The 24,077-nt window shown below is 33.1% G+C and overlaps 1 protein-coding gene across 16 annotated transcripts in view; it reads right to left on the reverse strand.

Annotated features, from left to right (window-relative positions):
• dhrs13a.3 (dehydrogenase/reductase (SDR family) member 13a, duplicate 3) overlaps positions 1 to 24,077 on the reverse strand; it is a 130,073-nt gene that overhangs the window by 90,490 nt on the left and 15,506 nt on the right. The window contains exon 6 of one of the 16 annotated variants that reach the window (XM_087282832.1): positions 16,678 to 17,332. The exons of the other annotated variants lie outside the window; for them this stretch is intronic. The gene's annotated coding sequence lies outside the window, so the exon portion shown is untranslated. Of the gene's footprint in view, positions 1 to 16,677; positions 17,333 to 24,077 lie in introns of those variants that run through there. 16 annotated transcript variants of the gene reach the window in all.

Raw genomic sequence — 24,077 nt, forward strand, 5'->3', positions numbered from 1 at the left:
ATTTGCATCTAAAGTAAAGGTGGATCGTACAGAGCTCAACATAAATCACACAAACAGATCTGGAAAAGTAAAAATGTGCTAACCAGAGAAGAAATAGGCCAATTGTAAAAGTGACGGGGGTGAAAGTTAAACAACCCTAACCGTTTGCGAGCACGGCAGCACATGAAGAAACAGGAAACGTTGTGTGCGTTGGATTTAGTAAATGTGTCTGAAAGCAATCAAACAATGTCCGGACCAATACCGGCCTCATCATGATAAGAGGCAGGCGCGAGGCTGAGTGGCTAGAAGGCAGCTCTCTAATCAGAGGCCGGACCGCCGTAATTGCCTGCTACAATCTATCTCTGCCACTGCCGGCTCCATACTTTCCGTAGTATTAGAAGGCTGCCCAGTTCATTTCAATACGCAGCGCGCCGTCAAGTGAAATTGGCAGGGTAAATAGGAACCGCTGTTTATTTCCTGCTTCCTTCTGTCGTACTGGGGCCAAACACAGAGTAAAAGAAAACGCTATTAGCTCGGGCAGAATCCACACAAACTGCAGAAATTACTGTCAGCGGGCAACCCTCCGCAAGCCCCAAACAATAGACGCCATCCAAATTAAAGCACAATAAATCACAATGTGTTTAGCTGCGGCAGAGTCTCATCGCTTTATGTGTGTGCGCTTCCCGTTTGGAGGGCCTTCGGGTCCTGCTGAAATCTTAGGTCATTATCAGGAGGCACATTCGACAATTCAACCTCACACTGCTATTAAACGCTCTCTTGAAAATAACGCGTGCCAAACAAGTGTAATGGCTTACAGAGAAAATAAGGGAATAATAGTGAATGGTTGCGGGTAAACAATGAGGTTTTGTTACTCGTATTGTTGTCGAAGGCAAATTCGGCTCATTGTGTGCATCGCTAAGCCAAAGAATGGATTCCTCGGCATTTGTTTTCCTCCTTGTCAAGTAAAATAAAAACACGGTGGAATGTTAACTGAGAAACATACATAAAAATACTGAAGGATTGCTTAGTTGACCTAATCTATAAGGACAACAAGACATCTAAACAAATGAGAGTTTATACAGAAGGTCAATGCAATCGCTTTAATATTGTGTGCGCCTTTACTCCCCACCTACGGTACATCCAAGTCAGCGATGATCAAAAGATCTTTAATTAAAGTTACAGAATAACTGCATACCTGTACTTGCGTGCAGATGTTAAATAATTAGTTATCATGACCACCACGTAGCAAGCACGCAACATTGAATCAATAACCCATTATAAATGACCTCATGAACGCAAACGAACACAAACAGAATCGCTGGAAAAATCCACGCACCCCTGTGAGAACTCAAGGCTGATAGGATATGTATAGGACACCCCGGTTAACCTCAGTAAATCACATGCTTGCGCCAATAAAAGTAGCCTTTTCTGTACATTAAGTCATTGTGTTGTAAGTCGAACAGCAAATATTTGGAGGTGTTCCTACAAGACAGACAGGGGAGTGTTTTATATCATTTTTTTTCTCCAGGGTACTTCAGTGCTTTTATGAGGGTGCTTGTGCTTTTTCAATCAGCAATAACAACAGTATTTGGCGCCTACTATTCAGCAAGAGCCGCAAACAATAATGTTTGAACTATGGGTTCAAAAGGCCCAGAGAAAGAAAGAAAAAACATCACTTTTTCACTTTTGGATGAATTCAACAATCGAGGCTGAATGGTGGCTTCTTCAAAATAGACGGCAGTGCTATTCCTTAAAATGACCTCTAATTACATGAAAGATATTTTGAGTCTTTTCAAATTATGACGTGTCGGCCATTGGTCTTCACTCAAGACTTTTTTCTTCTGCTAAAGAAAATGGGCGAACAATTTTGGTTCTCTTTAGTCTACCTGAAATGGCTTTCTCAAGGCGGTCTAGTGGGTCTGCAATTGGGTGGTGCTGTTAATTCTAATGTCCACTGTTTAGGATTAAAGGGATAGTTCGCCCAAGAATGAAAATTTGCTGCTAGTTTGTACAGTTGTAGTCAGAATTACAGTTGAAGTCAGAATTATTAGCCCTTCTGAATTATTAGCCACCCTGTTTATTTTTTTCTCCCAATTTCTGTTTGACGGAGAGAAGTTTTTCTCAACGCATTTCTAAACATAATGGTTTAATAACTCATTGCTAATAACTGATTTATTTTATCTTGACCATGATAACAGTAAATAATATTTGACTAGATATTTTTCAAGACACTACATTCAGCTTAAAGTGACATTTAAAGGCTTAATTAGGTTAAGGTTAACAAGGCAGGTTAGGGTAATTTTACAAGTTATTATATTAAGATGGTTTGTTCTGTAGACTATCGAAAAAATATATAGCTTAAAGGGGCTAATAATTTTGACTTAAAAAATTTTAAAATAGCTTTTATTCCAGCCGAAATAAAACAAATAAGACTTTCTACAGGATGAAAAAATATTATCAGACATACTGTGAATCTTTCCTTGCTCTGTTAATCATCATTTGGGAAATATTAAAAAAAGAAAAATAATCAAAGGGGGCTAATAACTCTGATTCGGATGTATATGACTTATTTTCTTCATTAGAATATTATGGAAAGATTATTTGAAATAATGATGATTCATATAATGCAAGTTAAAAGTTACCAGCACCACAAACCAGACAAAACTATCAGTTTGTGTGCCACAAATGTAACCGTATACAGCATTATGTGCAAATGCTGCAGATTTAATGTAATAATGTTGTAAACAATTTAGCATCTCTTCCACACCTTGGTGTAATGTAGCTCTCTTCCACTTTAGTGTTGTACAACAAAAGTATTGAGGTACCACACTGTTGAACACAAAAGAGTCCCTCACTTTTTTGTACACTAAATAAAATGACAGCATTTTAATAAGAGCAGTATTTGCTGAGTAGCGATGAACATATCTGCACACCTATATCCGCATAACACAGGACTGCTTAAAGATGCTGGTGTTGCATTGACTGACACACACCTAAAGCACATGCAAACAGAGAGCAACTGAACAGTAAAACAAACACACATGTATATCCGAATGTAATCCCAATCCAATTCAATTCATTTTTATTTCTATAGTGCTTTTTACAATGTAGAATCTTGTGTCAAAAGCTGCTTAACATACACTCAAAGGAATGATGTTTGATGACACAGTCCCACTTTACATTAAGTGTCCTTAACTACTATGTACTTTCATCAAAAAAATAAATACAATGTACTTAGGTTGGGTTATGGACAGGTTTGGTGGTATGGGTAGGTTTAAGGGTGGGTTAAGTTGTAAGGGATGGTCAACAGTGTGTTTACACATGTAATTACAAAAGTTAATTACAGATGTATTTACATACATGTATTTAATCAAGAATAAGTACACAGTAAATACATGCATTTACACAACAAGTACATTGTAACAAACTATTAATTCCTGTGTAAGTACATATTAGTTAAGGCCACAATATAAAGTGGGACCGCTGACACAATACAATTACTGGGTATTTTTTGGGATAACTTAATTATTTTATGTTCACTCTACTTAAATTTCATCACCTTGGAATTATAAGGTTCTATCTGCGTTCTGAATGATTTTGAGATATTGAGCTTTAAAGTGTTTGCACTCCATAGCTAACAGTATGTGTGTAGCCTATGTTTTTTAAATAAAAAGTCTTAAAATGTAAACAACTTATTAAAAAAATATCCCATAATGTAAATAGGTTGTCATTTAATAAGAAAATGTCAATAAATTTTGACAAAAATGTCAGATAGAACCTTTTTCTAAGGTGACAATTTGTAAAAACTAATAAGTTAACTTAATTCCTTCATGCTGTCCCAACACAAATCGATTGTGTACACTCACAAATGACATTTGCTGTTTGTTCAAACTAACTGAATGAACACAAACTGTTTGTGCTTGTTTTGGCACAACTTAATTGTTGTATGTAAATTTGTAAAAACTAATAAGTTAATTTAATTTCTTCATGTTGTCCTAACACAAATTGTTTGTGGGGAATCCAGCATTTTTTACAGTGTAGATGTTGAAAAGAGAGTAAAAGCCAGGCAGGCAGGAGAGTGGTGTAGACAGATATCATTGTAAAGATGGTTAATAAAGGGTTAAGTGAATGTAAACAGTTGGAAAAAACATCCAGACATGTGTGCCATTAATATGGGTTAGCACAGCTGTTAAGATGACCATAGACTAGTGTTTTTGCTGCCTTCTGTATCATTTAATGTAAAAAAAAATCTAATAAAAAATTCAAAATCGCTCATTGCTTTTTTTAAAATCTCTATAGTAGCATTAAAACACATTTATTTTGTCCAATTTTTAATAACAAAGTTAATTGTTATATCGCAGTCAGCTATTCCATCAAAGTCATCATTGTTATCATAACACCAATGCACCTTCTAAATCATCTATACATTCGCTTCTAGTTCAAACTGTCATATTAAGATGCAAGAGCACTGTTATGTAGATCTTCTCATATTAATTACCACCAAAGTCTAAGAAAAGGCTCCGGCACTAAAGCCCAAGGAACATTACGGACAAGAGCCTTGACTAAATCAGATTCTAACTGCTAAATCAATGCCAATTATTGTGAGACAATTGACAGCAATGCATCTGAAATGAGCCTCTACGTTATTTCTGCCACTCTTTAACAAGGACTAGAGGAAAATATAAGACATTGAAATGTTGGTTTGGGTGACTTGTATTGGCGTCCGTGACAGGATTATACTGATTTACAGGAACAGGCTGCTTTTTTCTTTTTCTTTTTTCTTCTTTTTTGTACCAAGAATGCGTTCACACTTATTTTCACACAAAACGCCATTAACCAATCAAACACAACACATCTGTAAACACAGTCACTGAGGTCATAGACATGTTTTCGCATGTCCTATAATAAATCATTGCTAAAACATCAACAAAACATGCTGGATATTTCAACTATATGATTTTTTGACTAATTGCAACCGAACTATCAACCATTTGAGTGTAAACCCATTTAGTATCCAGATATTTTGAATTAATTTTGTTTTTAATACTTTTGTGTATACTTTTGCACGGGGTTCTCCAATGCATTGCAGCGGCTCTCCGTTTGGACACACCACAAATCACAGTCATACATTAATACTACAAGAGTAATCGATTAATTCTGAATGTTGGGTCTTTCACAGTACGCTCTATTATTTCTAATTACCCAATGGGTCACGGAAGTATGCCTCCGCAATTGCACAGCGCCTACCAGGTATATAGAAAAGAGAAAAAAAGGAGCCATTCCAGCCCTCCTGTCCACTCGTTCTCCCTCTCTCTCTCTCTCTTTCACACAAACACACACACACACACACACACACACACGCACACACACACACACTCCTTCTACCAAAAGATCACAGCTCCACCTAGTGCAAGAAACGAAAGGCAGCTAGTAGAACTGACGTGACTATGATCTTTGCAACACGCTCTCTGGCAAAAATCTGCATTAGAAGTTATTCTTCGACCTTCAAAAAGTGCCTAAAGATTGATTAGGGAAAAAAAAATCCACTCTGTCAAAAGCAATTTAGCAACTTCTTCCTCATAAATAAAACAAACCAAACATCCGCTGGGAGAAAGGAAAAAACACACTTACAGTACTTCTACTGCCCTGATTAAACGAGATCTTATTTCTGAATGCGCAACAGGCTATGACTTTACAATGTTCAAATAAATATGGAAATAAAAATGGTGTACGTTTCACTCCCATTTACTATGAGAAATTAAGTACGCGTATGCTAGCTTTCTTGGCTTTTGAAAAACAAAACATTCTCACATTTATATTACATTATTATTTATGCTTATTTTAGGTTTGATATTAAATCAAGTCATCTAACTGGCTGCTTTCAGAATTTATGCTAAAATGTTATAAAAGTATTTTGCTTGATTTTTGATATTTCTAAATTTCTTATTCTTGTTTTTTTTTAAGTATTTTTAAATCGTATACAAAATGTCTATAGTACATAAATAATGGTTCTAACCAATTCGAGTTTTTAATCCAGCTAATTTTTTTTAATTTAGTCATTTAAGCAATGGGTTTGTTTCTTGTACTAGCCACATTAGCCATTCTTTGATAGCAAAAACCTTCTCACATGATGTACGAATCAACATCATTATTAAAGGATGAAAAGTATCAAATGTAGATGAGACAGCATATACAGCTGAAGTCAGAATTATTAGCCTCCCTGAATTTTCAGCCCCCCTGTTTATTTATTCCTCCATTTTCTGTTTAACGGAGAAAAGATTTTTTCAACACATTTTTAAACATAATAGTTTTAATAACTTATTTCTAATAACTGATTTATAAAAACTTGCGTGAAAACTTGCGGGATAAGTTGGCGGTTCATTACACTGTGGCGACTCCAGATTAATAAAGGGACTAAGCCGACAAGAAAATGAATGAATGAATGAATGAATGAAGCAGGTTAGGGTAATTAGGCAAGTTATTGTATATCAATGTTTTGTTCTGCATACAATCAAAAAATATATAGCTTAAAGGGGCTAATAATTTGGACATTAAAATGTTTATTAAAAAATTAAAAAACGCTTTCATTCTAGCTGAAATAAAAACAAATAAAACTTTATTCAAAAAGAAAAAATATCATCAGACATACTTTGAAAATTTCCTTGCTCTGTTAAACATAATTTAGAAAATATTTAAAAAAAGAAAAATAAATTCTAAGGGGGTTTAATAATTCTGACTTCAACTGTGTTTATGCTGCAAAATTATGTCTTAATCGTTATTTCTGTTTATATTAGACAAGTTCATTTTCATTTGTGAAGTTAAAGCTATGAAGCTATAAATGCAGCAGCTTTTTTAAAACATACTTATTTAAGCAATAGGTTAATTTTCTATATATCTTATTGGCCATTCCTGTTTAAAATCATCTCATATAAAGCACAAATCAATACTAAAGAATAATAAAAAATGTTCTAATGTACACAAGATAGCATACATACAGTATTAATACACACTAATCATGTCTTAATTGATTATTTTAATTAAAAATAATTAAAGTATTCATAGCAACGGCTTGTTGAAATGAGTTATTTAATCGAAAGGTTGATTTTCTACATTTCTAACTGGCTATTCTTGATTTTTGAAATGCAAAATCTCACATCATGCACAAATCAAAACTAAAGAAGAAAACAAAACACACACATAGACACACACACACACACACACACACAGTCAAGAGAGACAACACACAAGTCTTTATACTACACAATTCTTTTGGTTTTCAGTTTTCAATGTAACAACCAACATTTCTCCAACATTTCTTTACGCATTAGGTTTCCCTTTTTGCCATCTATTCATTTTTCACACACACATTGATGCTATGCAGAGCTGTTAATTATTTAACTTTAATTCCCAAAAAGTATGCAAACAGTATTTATGCATTTATAAAGAGAAAACGAACATCTATTTTTGTACTGTCACATCTTGCCAATCCAGAGAGCAGCCCAAACTGGAAAATAGGCTCACCACACACACACACGGACTCATGCACACACACACACACACACACATATATACACACGCACGCACACACACGCACGCACACACACACACACACACACACACACACACACCCTCTTCACCCGCTGAGCTCCACAGTCTGGGCCTGCTGCACCGAGAGGGAATTTACATTTTAATAGGCAGAGCTGCTCGCACCGACTTCGAATGAGGGTATATGCTCAGCTGAACAGCGGGAAATGCACCCCACAGCAGAAGTTTAGAATGAACCTCAAGACAATTCCTGGTGCACAAAGACAGAAAATGATATATTTTAGCCCATCTCTGTCGTGTGTGTGTGTGTGTGTTTTGTGAAATATGCATACATATAGAAATCATTTTCTACCAGACCTCATCCGAACGTCTCCAGGTTTATGCAACATTTCTGCATTTAAGCAGCAGCTTTCCATGCATCTCGTTGCAAACTGAACTGGGATCTAATGCACTGTGCAGAAAATGGAAGAAACCCGCAGAGATTTCCAGAATGAGAGTGCCAATAACTTGATTAGCTGCCACATGTACAAAAAAAAACAAAATAAAGAGTAAATTATTATTTAGTGAACCGAAACTAAACTAAAGGCAATAATAGGAGCTGCTTATTATTGTGTGCTTTTTACTTAAAAAATAAAATAAAATATAAATTTTATTAAAAAAAGGACTACTAAGGTATTTTAGTCTTCACAGTTAAAGTAACAGTAGTACTAATGTCATTTATTATTATTATTATTATTATTATTATTATTATTATTATTATTATTTATTATTATTATTATTATTATTATTATTATTATTATTATTAACATAATAATAGTCACAATAATTATAAATAATTGTCTAAAAAATAAACAAAACTAAATAACTAATTATAATGAATAGATGATCATTTATTTCTACTGAGGGACCTGAATTTATGGTCCTATTTAATTTTTTTAAAACAAAAAGAAAAAGAAGAAAAAAATCAATATTTATATTTGGTTTTAAAAAATCATGATGAGTAGGAAATATTTTAGTATATTTTGGGTAGATTTGTTAATAATATTAATAATAATAATAATAATAATAATAATTATTATTATTATTATTATTATTATTATTATTATTATTATTATTATAAATAATTGTATAAAACAATAATAATAATGATTATAATGAAGAGATAATTTATTTCTACTAAGTGACCAGAATTTATGATCTTATTTATTTGTAATTTGTTTTTAAGAAGAAGAAGAAGAAGAAGAAAAAGAAGAAGAAGAAGACATCAATATTTATTTTTGGTTTTAAAAAATCACGATGAGTAAGAAATATTTTGGTATATTTGGGGTAGATTTTTAAAATAATAATAATAATTATTATTATTATTATTATGTTTATTATAATTATTCTTATTATCATTATTATTAACATTAATATTATTAATAAACATATTAATTTATTAACTATTTAGAACAATAGTCACAATAATTATAAATAATTGTATAAAAAATAAACAAAACTAAATAACTAATTATAATGAATAGACGATAATTTATAACTACAGAGTGACCTGTATTTATGGCTTATTTTATTTTTTTTACAACAAAAAAAAAGAAGAAATCAATATTTAATTTTGGTTTTAAAAAAATCATGATGAGTAGGAAATATTTTAGGTAGTTTTTTTTATAATAACAACAATAATAATTATTATCATTATTATTAGTAGTAGTAGTAGTATTAGTATTAGTAGTAGTAGTAGTTGTTGTTGTTGTTGTAGTAACATGTATAATAGTCACAATAATAATAAATGAATGTATTAAAAATAAACAACACTAAATAACTAATTATAATGAATTGATGATAATTTATTTCTACTAAGTGACCTAAATATGGTCATATTTTATTTTATAGTTTTTTAAGAAGTCAATATATCTATATATTTTTTTATCATATAAATTTGTAAAATGTTTTGGTAGATTTTGGGTAGATTTTTTAAAAAGTAATAATACTTCTGTATAATATAATATAATATAATATAATATAATATAATATAATATAATATAATATAATATAATATAATATAATATAATATAATATAATATAATACATTGCTATTAAAATTTTATACAGTTATGTATCCATTATTTATAATCAAAGTGTGTTTAACAAACTATGGTGATTACTATTATCACAGCAAACAGAGAGTTTTCCATCTGTCAGTGACCTAATTTCTACAATGTGCTCACCAATGATGCATCACTACAAAGTATTCAAATTCACATTCATCTTTACCAGCTTCCTCATTAATATAAATAAGCACTCTGTCCTCTCGTCTTCCTCTTTCCCCTCTGCATATTTTTTTCTACACCATGTCATGAGTGAGTGTGAAACTGCACAAGATGTCACCGCTCCGGGCATGCAATCAAGTGTCAGGCCCCTCCCAGCTCTAATTAATAACTATTGAACACGCTAACAACAATCAACACTAATTAAATACGAGCTTGTTGACAAGAGTGCAAACCTTATCAAAAACACCCCCCTTCAAAAAGAAAAAGCCTCGCTGTGGAGAAGGAGGAGGGGTGAAGGAGGGCACTCCTGTTTTTCTGTAATTAGCTACCGAAGAGCCCCGAGCCACTCTTTTCGACTGAGGGCCCCGCGAGCCAGTTAGGAGTTTCGTCAGACACCCCAAAACAGAAGAGGCAGTCATCCTGAACAGAGACTCACAGGACCATGCTGGATATCCAACTGAGCGGTTTCACTGCTCAATACAGTAAAACCAGATTTTATGTTGCAATATATGCAGACGTGCATGTCAAAGTCACCCTAAAATCAGATTGAAAGTTTTTTGGGGGTGTTTGAGCAAAAATTGAAGCGCAGATTAGGCTAGTTTGGGCAAATAAACAAACGACTGGATTCGTGAAAAAGCAACCAATCTGTATATTCAGATTTTACTTTGATTGCACACAAAAGTAAATTTTATTATTATAGTAGTTTAATACCAAATTCTCCTAATTTTTTGGGTTTTTTTTTTTGCTTATTTATTTACCTTTTTCCCTGCATTTTCTTGATTCTCATGTATAATTGTGTTTGTATTTTAAATGTAATAAACGTTCTGTGTACAGTATATATGGTAAGTAAATAAGGACATGCAATAAAAATTAAACACTTTCTTCATTTTATGTTTGATTCTGTTTGTAACTCAAATTTAAAAAGGTATAAATAGAATAAAGAGTTAGAATAACAAAAAGACTGGACAGATATGCGTCACACATGCAAAAACCTCTCGAGAGCTTGGAGAGAGTGCTTATAACTTCTAAACTGTCTGTATTGCGAACAGGTATTGCAAGTTTGGGCTCTTGTTAGAGACAATGTGGAACCAATGTGGCTAACCATTTTCATGTTTTTTAGCTTGCCCTTCTGATATGAAGTAGCGGCTGAAATAGAAAACATAACTTGAGAACAATTGGACTACTCGTTTATTAAATTATACCTTGGGGAAAACTATTGGAAAAACTTAATTCAAATACTGTTTGTAAGTAGCAGAAAAGCTTTAACAATGGTTTTATGTTGATCCTTCAACAGGACCTCAATGGACAGGAATTGTAAAGGAAATACACTGTATGGAGAGACTGATGTTTAACGCAAGACTTGTTTCAAAAAAGTGCAGCAAGTATTGGCAAAAATGGACAAAGCATGTCATGGTAAATAATATGTGATAATATGCTTCAAATGTATTGTGACTTGATTTTGTAACCCATATGACAACCGCTTTGTTCTTTGATAATTTCTATTCTCCCTCTTCTGTTTTTTTCTAAATAAATTGTTTTAAGTAAGAAAATAATATTAATAATAATATAAAATGTTAATAATAATATAATAATGGACAATACATCACAGTATGTAATAATATAAATAATAATAAAAAAGACTATCAAAAACTATGTTTTATTAGACAATTAGTCAGTCAATTAATTATTAATGACCTCAAATTTATTGGGTATATTCAGTATATTAATAATATAATATAATATAATATAATATAATATAATATAATATAATATAATATAATATAATATAATATAATATAATATAATATAATATAATTCCCAGAGATGGGTTGCGGCTGGAAGGGCATCCGCTGCGTAAAAACTTGCTAGATAAGTTGGCGGTTCATTCCGCTGTGGCGACCACGGATTAATAAAGGGACTAAGCCGACAAGAAAATGAATGAATAATATAATATAATATAATATAATATAATATAATATAATATAATATAATATAATATAATATAATATAATATGAAAGTCTTAATTAAACACTTTCTGGATTCTCATGTTTAATTGGGTTTGTATCTCAAATGTAAATAAGTTCTGTGTACAGTACATCTGTACAGTGGGTTAATGTGGAAATTTATGCAATAAAAATGTATTTTTAAAGGTTATCTTAGGTTATCTATAAGCTTGTGTTTTCCAATACAGTGATAAAAGTGTGCATTTATAAGATATTCGCATTTAAAACAAAGTTTCTCATTCCTGCCAAAACAAATCTGCCATTTTATAACAGCACTGTGCACTACAGTTTCTATACTAGTCCTCTGACCAATCAAATGCTATTGTTTCAAATTAGATTTTACTTAATTCAACTAAAATTAGCCAGATAATAACTGTATATAACTGTTAATAATAATAACATATATTTTCCTAATGTATAATTTTAGTGTTTTGGCATTTGTATGTTATTGTAAATTATAAATTATTATTATTAATTTTATGACTACTACTAATGCTGCTACAATTCCTACTCCTATTCTAGCTGACTGTATCACGTACTACAATTTTAAAAAAAAATCTTTGTTATGGTACTATTATTTTTATTAAAAGCTTAGTTCACCCAAATAAACCAATTTAAATAAACCAAAAAATTGTTTATTATAAATTAATTACTTTTTTCCTCTACACTTTCTGGATTTGAGTGTTTTGTTTTGTTTTTTAAGTAAAAAAAGCAAAAAGTGAAGTGTACCAAATATGTACAGCGAGTAATATTATTGATAACAATACAATTTAAGTTAAAAAAAAAAAAAAAAAGATTTTATCTACACTCGAGTTGTCGCTGTGTGATTGGTTTTTAATTCTTTTGAACACAAAACAATGTATTTTAAAGTATGTTGTAAACCGTTAACCATTAATGTCCCTAGTAGGATAAACAAATACTAAGAAAGTCAATGGTTACCGGTTTCAAACATTTTAAGAAAAATCTTTTGTGTTCAACAGAATAAAGCAACTCATACAGTTTTGAAACAAGTAAAGAGTGAAAAAAGTTTTTTGAAGATTTGAGTTTTTGTGTGTGAACTGTAACTTTAAATTGTTCTTTACATTGTAAAACAATTACAATTTTAACTAAATAAATTAATAAACAAATATTTACATGGATAAAATAAAATGTTTGACTACAATATGACTTTTATATCTAAGTCCACTGCTACAATACAACAAAACATACACACACACAAATGTTCCAGCATATAAGGGAATAGATCAAAGACAACAAACTGACAAGAAAGCTTAAAATCAACATCCAAGTACCCTTACAAAGCTATAATGCTTGTCACTGTGGGAAATCTATGAATGACATTATCTGTCAATAGCAGTAGGCGACTTGAACACACTCAGCAAATGTCACAAAAGGCCAGGTTTGTGGTTTTAAGATGTGCAATACAGCTTTCATTTAGACCACGAGCACTAAAGTGCAGAGAATCTGAGAGTCTGTCGGCCCAAAAAAAGACACAAAAAGAGGTGAATGATAAATTGTTAAAAGATCCCGATCTCAATTCAATGCAACCCATGCAATCCTAAATCTTAAATGATCGCAATATGCATTTATTTATAATACCTTCAACAATCTCAGCAGCGCATTCATGTCTGACCCAGAGAGAGAGAGAGCCATCAGGTATGGTTATACAACAGCTTGTCTTTAGTATTATTATTTTTGTAATAAGCAAACAAAAATAGCCACAGACATTCTGCAATTACAGGTTATGGTTCAGATATAAATGCTTAGGTTTATATCTTTGTTGAAAGCAATTTGTCGCTTCAAATGAAGCTAGTAGCAATTACTAAGTTAAAACAAAGACTATAAAATACACAACACATGTCACTAGTGTAGTTCTGAACGGGAAAAAGTGTAGCGATCAATTTGGCATATGAAGCCCCGCCTACTATAACAGGAGCCAATCATCGATTGCTATAAACTGATGCTTCTCCAGGGAGAAGCTTGGACCAGGTGTGTGCTTTTACGACAGTTTTTTGTGGTCACAAAGCATAGCAAATACTTGCTTCACAGACATAAGAAATACAGTGTATCCACGGGAAGCTTAAAATTTGTAGTTTAGAAATCTGCATGAAACAAATGCAAGGTACAATCCATCCTGTCAAACGCACATCACATGACAGCAACTACTCAAATGCCCACAAACTTGTAAACAAAGAGTCACTGTCATTTCCGGAGGAGATTCCCATCAAGACAAAGTTGTGGATTACTTCAGAAGACCAGCGTGATCTGACAAAGCATTATCCAGAGGATGATTATGGGTAGAAGGCCATAAATGAGGTTGGTGTTGTGATCTTGTATTTTTTGAGTGCGCATTAGCCCAGGCAACCTTATTGCTGTTCCAAATATGTAATGTCATCTTAAACTAGGAAAAACAGTTTTGGAGAATTTTATGTTTCCCCATTCAGACAGAATGACTGAGCATACTGCCCGAGAGGCATTTCAAAGACGGCTGCCGAGTGAAATCCCTTGCCTTAAAGAGAAGTTTGATTATAAGTAGGACCAGACCGAATTTGCAAACATTTTTAGCTATTTCTGCAGAGAAATTTGTAAAAAAAATAAAAAATAAAAAATAGCAGATTTATGTGGAATGGTTTTAGGAGTATCATAACTAAAAACCTAATATATACAATAAATATATTATACATTTTTAACTTTCATTTGGTGTTTACAATGCAAATCAAATTAGATTCACTAATTTGTTGAAGCAAGTCTCTCATGTAAAATATATATATATACACTAAACGACAGAAAATATTACTTTACAAACTGTATTGTAGATAAATCATGTGGACATTTTATTATTACTAGTATTACATCACAATAATATTAGTAAAATTAATTTAAAAACTGGATAAATATAAATTCACACACAATTACACAAATAAACAAATAGACTCAATGGGCTAAAATCAGCGGAATTTGGATTCCGTGTGACCTTGGATATAAGCAACAAGGAAGTATTTATTACTGTATTTGTAACTGAATATAAGAATTTTAACAGATTCTTCAAAAAAGCTGATTCATTTTTTAAACATAATTTATAAGTAATTAATTGGCCATACATTCATTTATTCATTCATTAAAAAATAAACATTTAAAAGGATTCGTGAGATTCTTCAAAAACGCTGATTCATCTATTAACGAATCCAGACGTCAATTTGAGTATTTCAATAACTTTTTCAAAATTATACATATATATATATTTATATATTAGCAATATCACACTCATAGCAGTGCGATATGGCTCTATATCGGCACTGGTGGGAGGCGTGCGTTGGCAATATCGCACTGCTACCAGTGTGATATTGCATTTATACAACAGTTTGACGGCATAATTGTGTATATAAAAACAATATCAAACATGGAGAGTCTCAAAAAACCTTTTGTATGAGGAACCAAACAGAACTGTTGTATAAATGTGTTATATATATATATATATATATATATATATATATATATATATATATATATATATATATATATACATATATATATATATAAACACACACACATATTACCAATCAAATGTTTGGGGTCAGTAGGATATTTAAATGTTTTAAAATAAGCTTATCCTGCCATTAATTAATCAAAAATACAGTATAATTTTGAAATGTTATTGCACTATAAAATAACTGTTCAATAACATTGTGTACTTTATAATTTAGTTTAATCATTTATTTCAGTGATTTTAAAGATTTTTCAGCATTATTGCTCCAATCTTCAGACTAACCTGATCCTTCAGAAATCACCCTAATATAAATTATTATCATCATCATTATTATTAATGTTATTATTATTAATGGTAATAGTAATAAAAACAATAATGACTGGAGTAATAATTCATTTGAAACTACATACAATAAAGCAGTTCTTCACAATTGTAATAAATATTTAACAATTTCTTTTCAACATTAATAAAAGCTGCCAGACAGAACAATTCAGCAAAAAAACAGAAAAACTCTCTTTAAAAAATTTTTTTAATTGACCCCAAACTTTTGACCGGTATATATGAATGTAGCAAATATAATTGTCAGAACCTCTAATAAATTGTCTATTCCGGATTGTAAGACAGAAAAAAAAAACAGTTGATGTCAGTTTATCTAGAAATGGTTCAGCTCTGGTGGTCAGTCAGGGGCAGAGTTTGCCCTCCAGTGCCCCAGTAACCCAACAGACATGTGTATGTGTGCTCTGTTAAAGCGGGAGTAATGCTGAGTGACAGATACCACGGGGTCCAGGCCTGCATCGACAGCAGCCGTTTGTTTCCATGATCGCTCCCTGATAGGCAATTGAATTTGTCAGTGACCCTAAACAATTGCTTCGATGAGATCCAGCAGGCCCTTCCTTCCCCTGGCCCCACTGCCCATCCTGATCAATACAGCCAATCGATGGCCAGCGGCCGATATTGATGACTCTGTCCCGTCTGCTGCCTGCTGCACAGAGGCTTGGCAAGAGGGCAGAGGCCTCTGTCTCCTCGCACTTGTTGATCACTGTCCGCCATTGTTGAGCTGATGTCTAAATAATGCTGTGCTCCAGAGGAAACTAACAGTTCATGTATGGATGTTTCCCAGAGATGGGTTGCAGCTGGAAGGGTATCCACTGTGTAAAACATATGCTGGATAAGTTGGGAGATTAATATTAATAAAGAGACTAAGCCTAAAAGAAAGTAAATAAATGAATGAAATTTGCAACAATTTCAAAAGATCTGTTCACATTGCATAATGGGTTATTGTGTGTAGAATTTTGAAGAAGTAAATTAATTTAATCCATTTTGGAATAAGGCTGTAACAAAAAAAAAATTTTGAGAAAGTGAGGCACTATGAATACTTTTCGGATGAACAGTAAAAACACATATCTTCAATCATCCTCTCAGTTTTAGAGGAAAATATATTTTGGAAATAAATTATTTTCAAAACCGTTTTTAAGCTTTCGGATTTACAAGAGTTTAAGCTGAAAATTTCACTTTTAGATCTATGCTAAAGTAGTAATAAACATCTCAAAGTCATTTTAACTACATTCAGCACCATGAAATCTTCTATAAATGCAAAACATTAAATAAAAACATAACTGAATGAAAATGTAGTACAAATAGATTATTAATATTTTATACATTTGTTTTAATGGCACATGTATGATAATGGATACTATCAAGAAAATTACATCAAATGGCAGAATTTCAGATTCTTTCCAAGTACTTTTTATGAGTTCATAGTTGTCTAAATTCTGAATTAGACTCATGTTTACTTTGCAACTTCATGCATGATCACTTAACCCTCTTAAAAGAAAATGCTTCCACAAACAATGCATCTACATCAGATCAATAAGAGCCCACAATTTCAATCAGCAAAGCCCAGCTGATCACCACCAAGCCGGAGATACCGCAGTAAAAGATGCAGGTTTCAGTATATCTGCACAAGAGCACATCTCTGCTTCAATAGCATCAGGCAGGGGTTTTGGCGAGCGTCAGAGTCCCAGCTGTGAGGCCTGTGCATCTGAAGAGTCTAGGGAAGCAGGGAACCATAATTAAAACCCTACCTGAGCCGCACTCATGCTTCCGAATGGGGATCACAAAACTCCCCATGAGGCACAGCTCTGCCGCCCCCTCTGCGCCACACGGCCCAAACCATGGCCACATGTGGTTAAGGATTTTCCACCTTATTAGATAAATTGCTAGCGATCAGATGCAGTCCTTTCGCTTCACATTCCGACCCATAAATAAAAAGCCCTCATGGCCGTGCGGGCCTGCCAAAACACACTGACCCACAGACTGAGACCACAGCAGCTGTGGCAATTATATGACATTAGGGCAAGACAGCACAGGTTCAAAAATAAATAAAAAATTGAAAATAAGATTTGATGCACCTGCAATGTACAAAAAATGTATAAATAAATATTGCTGTTATATTTTTTAGCTGGATCAAATGAACTTTTCAAGTCATCTCAACTTAAATCAATCAAACTGACTATTATGTATGATTCAAAAATATGTTGTAAAAACAACATTTGATAAACCAACCTGATCTTACAATAAAACAACTATCTTAAGTATTGTCAGAAAAGTGAAAAATATTTATGAATTATCAAGGCTTTGTACTATTTTTAAAGGGATTCATGCCTCTAAACCCCACCCCTAAACCTATCCCTCTTTGCGGGATGAGCAAATTGCACTTAGATGTATGAATGAGATCATAAAAACTAATATGAATTAGCCACTAAAGTATAAAAATACTGTTTGCTGTAACATTACGTTAGACTGACATGTAAAAATAGGTTAAAATTAAAACAAATTTGTTTTTGGGGGCGTCACTGTGGCGCAGTGGGTAACACAATCGCCTCACAGCAAAGTCACTGGTTTAAGCTCCGGCTGGGTCAGTTGGCATTTCTGAGGAGATTGCATGTTCACCCCGTGTTTACGTGGGTTTTCTCCAGGTGCTTTGTTTTTCAACACAAGTCCAAAGACATGCGCTATAGGTAAATTGGGTAAGCTAAATTGTCTGTAGTTTATGTGTGTGAATGAGTGTGTGTAGATGTTTAACAGTGATGGGTTGCAGCTGGAAGGGTATCCACTACGTAAAACATATGATGGATAAGTTGGCAGTTCATTCCACAGGTGGCGACCCCAGATTAATAAAGGGACTAAGCCAAAAAGAAAATAAATGAATGAATAATATAATATAATATAATATAATATAATAAAATATAATAAAATATAATATAATAAACAAGGGGCAGCGCAGTGGCACAGTGGGTAGCACTGTCACCTCACAGCAAGAAGGTCACTGGTTCCAGCCTCAAATGGGTCAGTTGGAATTTCTGGGTGAGTTTGCATATTCTCCCCATGTTCACGGGGACTAAGCAGAAAAACAAATGAACGAATGATTAATAAACAAGATTTTTGAAACTGACTTTATCCAATGTGTCCAAAATGTTTGCAAACCAGCGCATATTTAAACAACATTTTATAAAACTTGGAATAAAAAAATTCTAATAAATTCTGAAAGTATGGCCATAAGTTTATCCATTTTCTATCTTATTCACCTGCAGTGTGTTGCCCTAGAGCAGCAAATGTAAAAATAGATGTGAATTCTGCTTTCCGTCCCATTGCCTGGCACATCTGTTTGTGTTTGTTGCGCTGGCATTCACCCCCCATCGCCAGAGCCAAGAGGAGTTAGTTCACATGCTCATTAATTAACAGATTTAGTCCTCCTGAGGAAACGGCTCAAAGGCACCACTGTCAAAACACCAGTCCCCTCGCCATCCAGCCGTCATAATATTTGGCCATTTAAGTCTTCTAGTGTGCTAAGCAATGAAACAGAGAATATATATTTAAAAAAGTAATCATATTTTGCTTCAGATTGAGAATAAAGAGGGACTTCAAAAGCAAAAAACAAATTGGCAAAAACAAGTTGACAAATTGGGTGTGGGTTAGAGTTAATTGAAATATTATTGTATATTATTATAAAATAAAATAAAATAAAATATAAACTTGAAACTAAATTGTTGTGTTTTTTAAAGCAATAAACATTAATATGACTTTACTTTTTTAAATATACATTCACCGGCCACTTTTATAGGTACACCTGTCTAACTGCTCGTTAACGCAAATTTCTAATCGGCCAATCACATGGCAGCAACTCAATGCATTTAGGCATGTGGACATGGTCAAGACGATCTGTTGCAGTTCAAACAATGCATCAGAATGGGGAAGAAAGATGATTTAAGTGACTTTAAATGTGACAGTTGTTGGTGCCAGACAGGCTGGTAGGAGTGTTTCAGAAACTGCTGACCTACTGGGATCGTCATGCACAACCACCTCCAGGGTTTACAGAGAACGGTCAAAAAAGAAAACATCCAGTGAGCAGCAGTTCTGTGGGCGCAAATGCCTTGTTGATGCCAGAGCTCAGAGGAGAATGGCCAAACTGGTTCAAGCTCATAGAAAAGCAACAGTAACTCAAATAACCACTCGTTACAACCGAGGTATGCAGAAGAGCATCTCTGAACGCACAACATATCCAACCTTGAGGCGGATGGGCTACAGCAGCAGAAGACCACATCGGGTGCCATTCCTGTCAGCTAACAACAGGAAACTGAGGCTACAATTTTTTACAAGCTCAGCAAAATTGGAAGATAGAAGATTGGAAAGTCGTTGCCTGGTCTGATGAGTCTCGATTTCTGCTGCAACATTCAGATGGTAGGGTCAGAATTTGGTGTCAACAACATGAAAGCATAGATCCATCCTGCCTTGTATCAACGGTTCAGGCTGGTAGTGATGGTGTAATAGTGTGGGGGATATTTTCTTGGCACCCTTTGGGTCTATTAGTACCAGTTGAGCATTGTGTCAATGCCACTACCTGAGTATTGTTGCTGGCCATGTCCATCCCTTTATGACCACAGTGTACTGTTCTTTTGATGACTACTTCCGGCCTGATAACACACCAAGTCATAAAGCAAGTCATAAGAACACATAGCTCTTTCATTAAACATGCCTTAATTTAATCAATAAATTTTAAAAATGCTATATTTAAATACATGTTATGACACAATCTTTTCTAGTATGCTGATTTGACGCTCAAAAATTTGTAATAATATTTTGGGGAAAAAAACATGATACTTTTTTCTTTCAAGAATAAAAACTTGAAAACAACAAAAAATAATAATTATATATATATATTTTTTTTTTTACTTATTTGTTTTATGAAACACTAAAAAAATTTTTTCATTTTTTGATTATTAAATTGTCCCCTAGGTGAACCAAAGTAATAACTTCTTTAAAAGAAAAGTTTAGAACAGTGTTTTATTTAAAACACTTTTGCAAGAATCAAATCAAATCCGTATATCTTTTTTTCTCTTATGGATCATAAGGAGACATTTTGAAGAATGGTTTTGTAAAGTCAAAAAAATAATAATAATTTACATTGGGCCACATTGACTTTTTTACGTACTTATCCATTTTTTCACAAATATTTTCAATTTTTCTTCCACAAAAAAAGTCTTACAGGTTTAGACCAACATGATGGAGAGTAAACAATTGCATTATTTATCTTTTGGCAAAACCGTCCTTAAAATCCTCTATAAGAAAAAAGTCATTGCTTACTCTTTCACACAGTGAATGGGGCGCTAATAGCACATCTGATGGGGACGTTTGATCTGGTCGCGCCAGCAAAAGAAGCCTGTTTATTTATTTTTTTTTGGAGTGCAATTAGTATCCAATCAATAATCACGCTTCCTCTGAATTTCTCTATCAATTTTCAGTGGATTTCAGACAAAGAAGAAGCCTTGAACTGTCAATAAGAGCTTCTTGTTTACTATCGCAGCTACGTTAACGTTTTCTCAGAGCTCTCCAGATGAAGCTGTTTGCACATAATTGGAATTCTTTCATTGTCTTTGAGTCACCGGCCGATCCACACTTGACTGGGCATTTAAAGAGAAAAATGTAACTGCTCTTTATTAGACGCATCGCAACAAAAAACCTCAGAGTCTCACCTCTTCATGCACCTCCAAAAACAACAAGCTTTTTCTTAGGCACATCAAATTCTGCTGCATAAATATATTGAGACCCTCAAGTTTTTTTGGTATTGAGATCTTTTTAAAAATCGACATTAAAATTATTATTAAACAAAACCTGGGTTTCTGCATCCTTTATAAATACTTTTGTTTTATAAACAGCAAAATTAGTACAAAAAAAAGTACAAACCACATGAAAAAAAAGTTTAAAAATTATTTTAAAAGCCTTTATTAATATGGCTATTCCATAAAACTGCACCTGACTTCTTTTGTTTTATGTTTGTCCCAGACATTTTGAAATATGCCGTTTACAGGAGAGACAGTTAAAGGGGAAATTGACCTAATGCTATAAATCTTTACAATACTTTTCCTGAACACCAGTCTGAAACTTGATTAAAATTCCAAGATATATACTGAGTGCACTGGGAGTAGGACTGGACAATGTAGCTAATAGGAATACTTAACATTTCTGTACAAAATGTTCTTTACACACTTTTCATGTAGCCACAAAGATTAGGAAATAACATGAAGTAAATCAAATGCCAATCCCTTTCTGAAACTTCTTTCTGGGAGTTTCTGAACATCACTGTAGTTAGCCTAAAAATATGCTGAAATCTGAAGATGGATCTGGAAGAATTGGGTTGGGGGGGTGCTTCTTCATACCTATTTTTGTTATTACTGATCAATGTGTCTTTGGTGTGATTTTTCTTAAAAAAATATCAGTATCATTAAAACAGGTTTCACCAAGTTAAATTTAAGATTTTTAAGACATTTTTAAGACTATTATGAATGAAATTTATACAGGGTTAATTAGACCTACACAGGGCGAAAGACTGAGGATTTTTTCAATATCCCAGAATATCCCAGTTTGAAAAGATTTTCACTTGCCCTATCAAACATTATTATAATATAATCTATTTAATAAAATAATAATAATAATAATAAAAATATAGGTCAGATCAGTATCCTCAGCAGTAAATAAATGGAGAACTTTTAAACAAAACTTTAAGGGAAATAATTATTTATATTTATAATTATTTAATAATAACCATTATTTTAAATAGAATAAAAAAATTATATACACACACACACTCAAGTTTGATAGATTGCTGGTGACTGTATGGGTGTTGGCCAGATTTGGTATACATCAAAAAAGAAAAATTAAGACCTCTTTAAAAAGTTTTAAGACTACAACACAATGTTTTAGTAGATTTTAGTAGACTTCTTAAGGACTAAAATTTAGTTTTTGAGATTTAAGACATTAAGACTTTTTAAAACCCCGTGGACACCCTGTAAAAAAAATGTAATGTAATTGTATACATTTTTTAATATATATTGTATCGTATGTGCATAATGCAGCAGGAGCAGAATTCAACAAACTCAATAACTGGAGGATGGAAAATGCTGTATTCAAAAATGATTAATTTCATTGCGGATTGTGGATTTGGTAATAATAGATGGTTTCACCAGCTTGGTGGGTACTTCTGCAAACTGTTCTCAGAAAAGTGTAAAAGTTACTCCAGTGCAACAGCCCAAAAAATGTGCTACCATCATATTAAAGTCTGCATGAACCCGACATTACTGAGAATTGTATTTCAGTATGTTGATGTACTTTCAACTGAAACTGAATATTGAGTAGGGGGGAGGGGCTTTTTTCATGCACATCATTTCCTTGCAGCAAACTAACAGTAAGAGGGGCATGGCTAAGAATATTGCGTCTGAACCCACCAAACTGACATCAACAAACGAGCACCACTCTAGACCAGGAAGCAAATGGTTTGATTTTGATTGAAGATTACCAAAACAAACTTTTTAACTTGCATGGATTAATTGTTCACAATGTGCTCTAGCAAAATAAATACTGCAAAGTTTGATTTCACACAGACTTAAAAAAAAAAAAAAAAAAAATCAGCAAATTATATAGCATGTAGTATGATTAATATTAGTGTATTTCTGAACAAACTACGCTTTTACGAAAAGTAATTTAGCCCACAGAAGGAAAGATTTTCTCAGATCCAGCACTCAAGCTAAAATGAGTTTGACACCCCTGATCTAGAGTATTTCCTGCTCTTTGTTTAAACAAAGACGCCCTGACTAATTATTAAACAGCCTGCTGTTTGGTAATACATTATGTATTCTCAGGAGTACGACAGATTAAAAATGAGAGTAAATACTGCACATGTCATGTGTGTTTCAACTGAGTAAATTGTGATTAACAGTGATTCTGTCCGTTCTCCTCCTCCATACAAACAGAAACACATGAAAACGGAGATGGATTGATGCTGCGCACACTTTCTTCCCTCTGCATTGAAACACCGCAAGATATCACATTCCTCCTCAGGGACAACGTTAATGTTTTTTTTTTTGCAAATATCCTGTACTCGTTTGAAAATGAGTGATTGCTCAGTAAATCTCTAAAATGAAGCAAAAAAAATGCTGCTTTATTCCAAGGTAGCTAATTGGCAATTAGTAAAACAATTGTGGAGCATTGTAGCATCAGCCTAATTGATAGCGTTTATAAAGCTGGCTTACCCAGCAGCATGCTTTCAGAGCTGTGCACAGCAAGCTACATTTCTTCATTAGATTACAGCAAATTGCTAAAACAAGGAAATGGGCTCATTTACCTAAATGGTGTAAATGAATGTATGTTTATGAAGCTTTTACGAAGTCGGCAATAACTCGCTTGTCTATTTTTTAATGCACTCCTGTCTCCAGGCACAGCCAAAGAGCAACGGGCTCAAT

Source organism: Danio rerio, chromosome 15, assembly GCF_052040795.2.
Source record: "Danio rerio strain M-AB ecotype USA chromosome 15, GRCz13ab, whole genome shotgun sequence".
Taxonomy (NCBI): domain Eukaryota; kingdom Metazoa; phylum Chordata; class Actinopteri; order Cypriniformes; family Danionidae; genus Danio; species Danio rerio.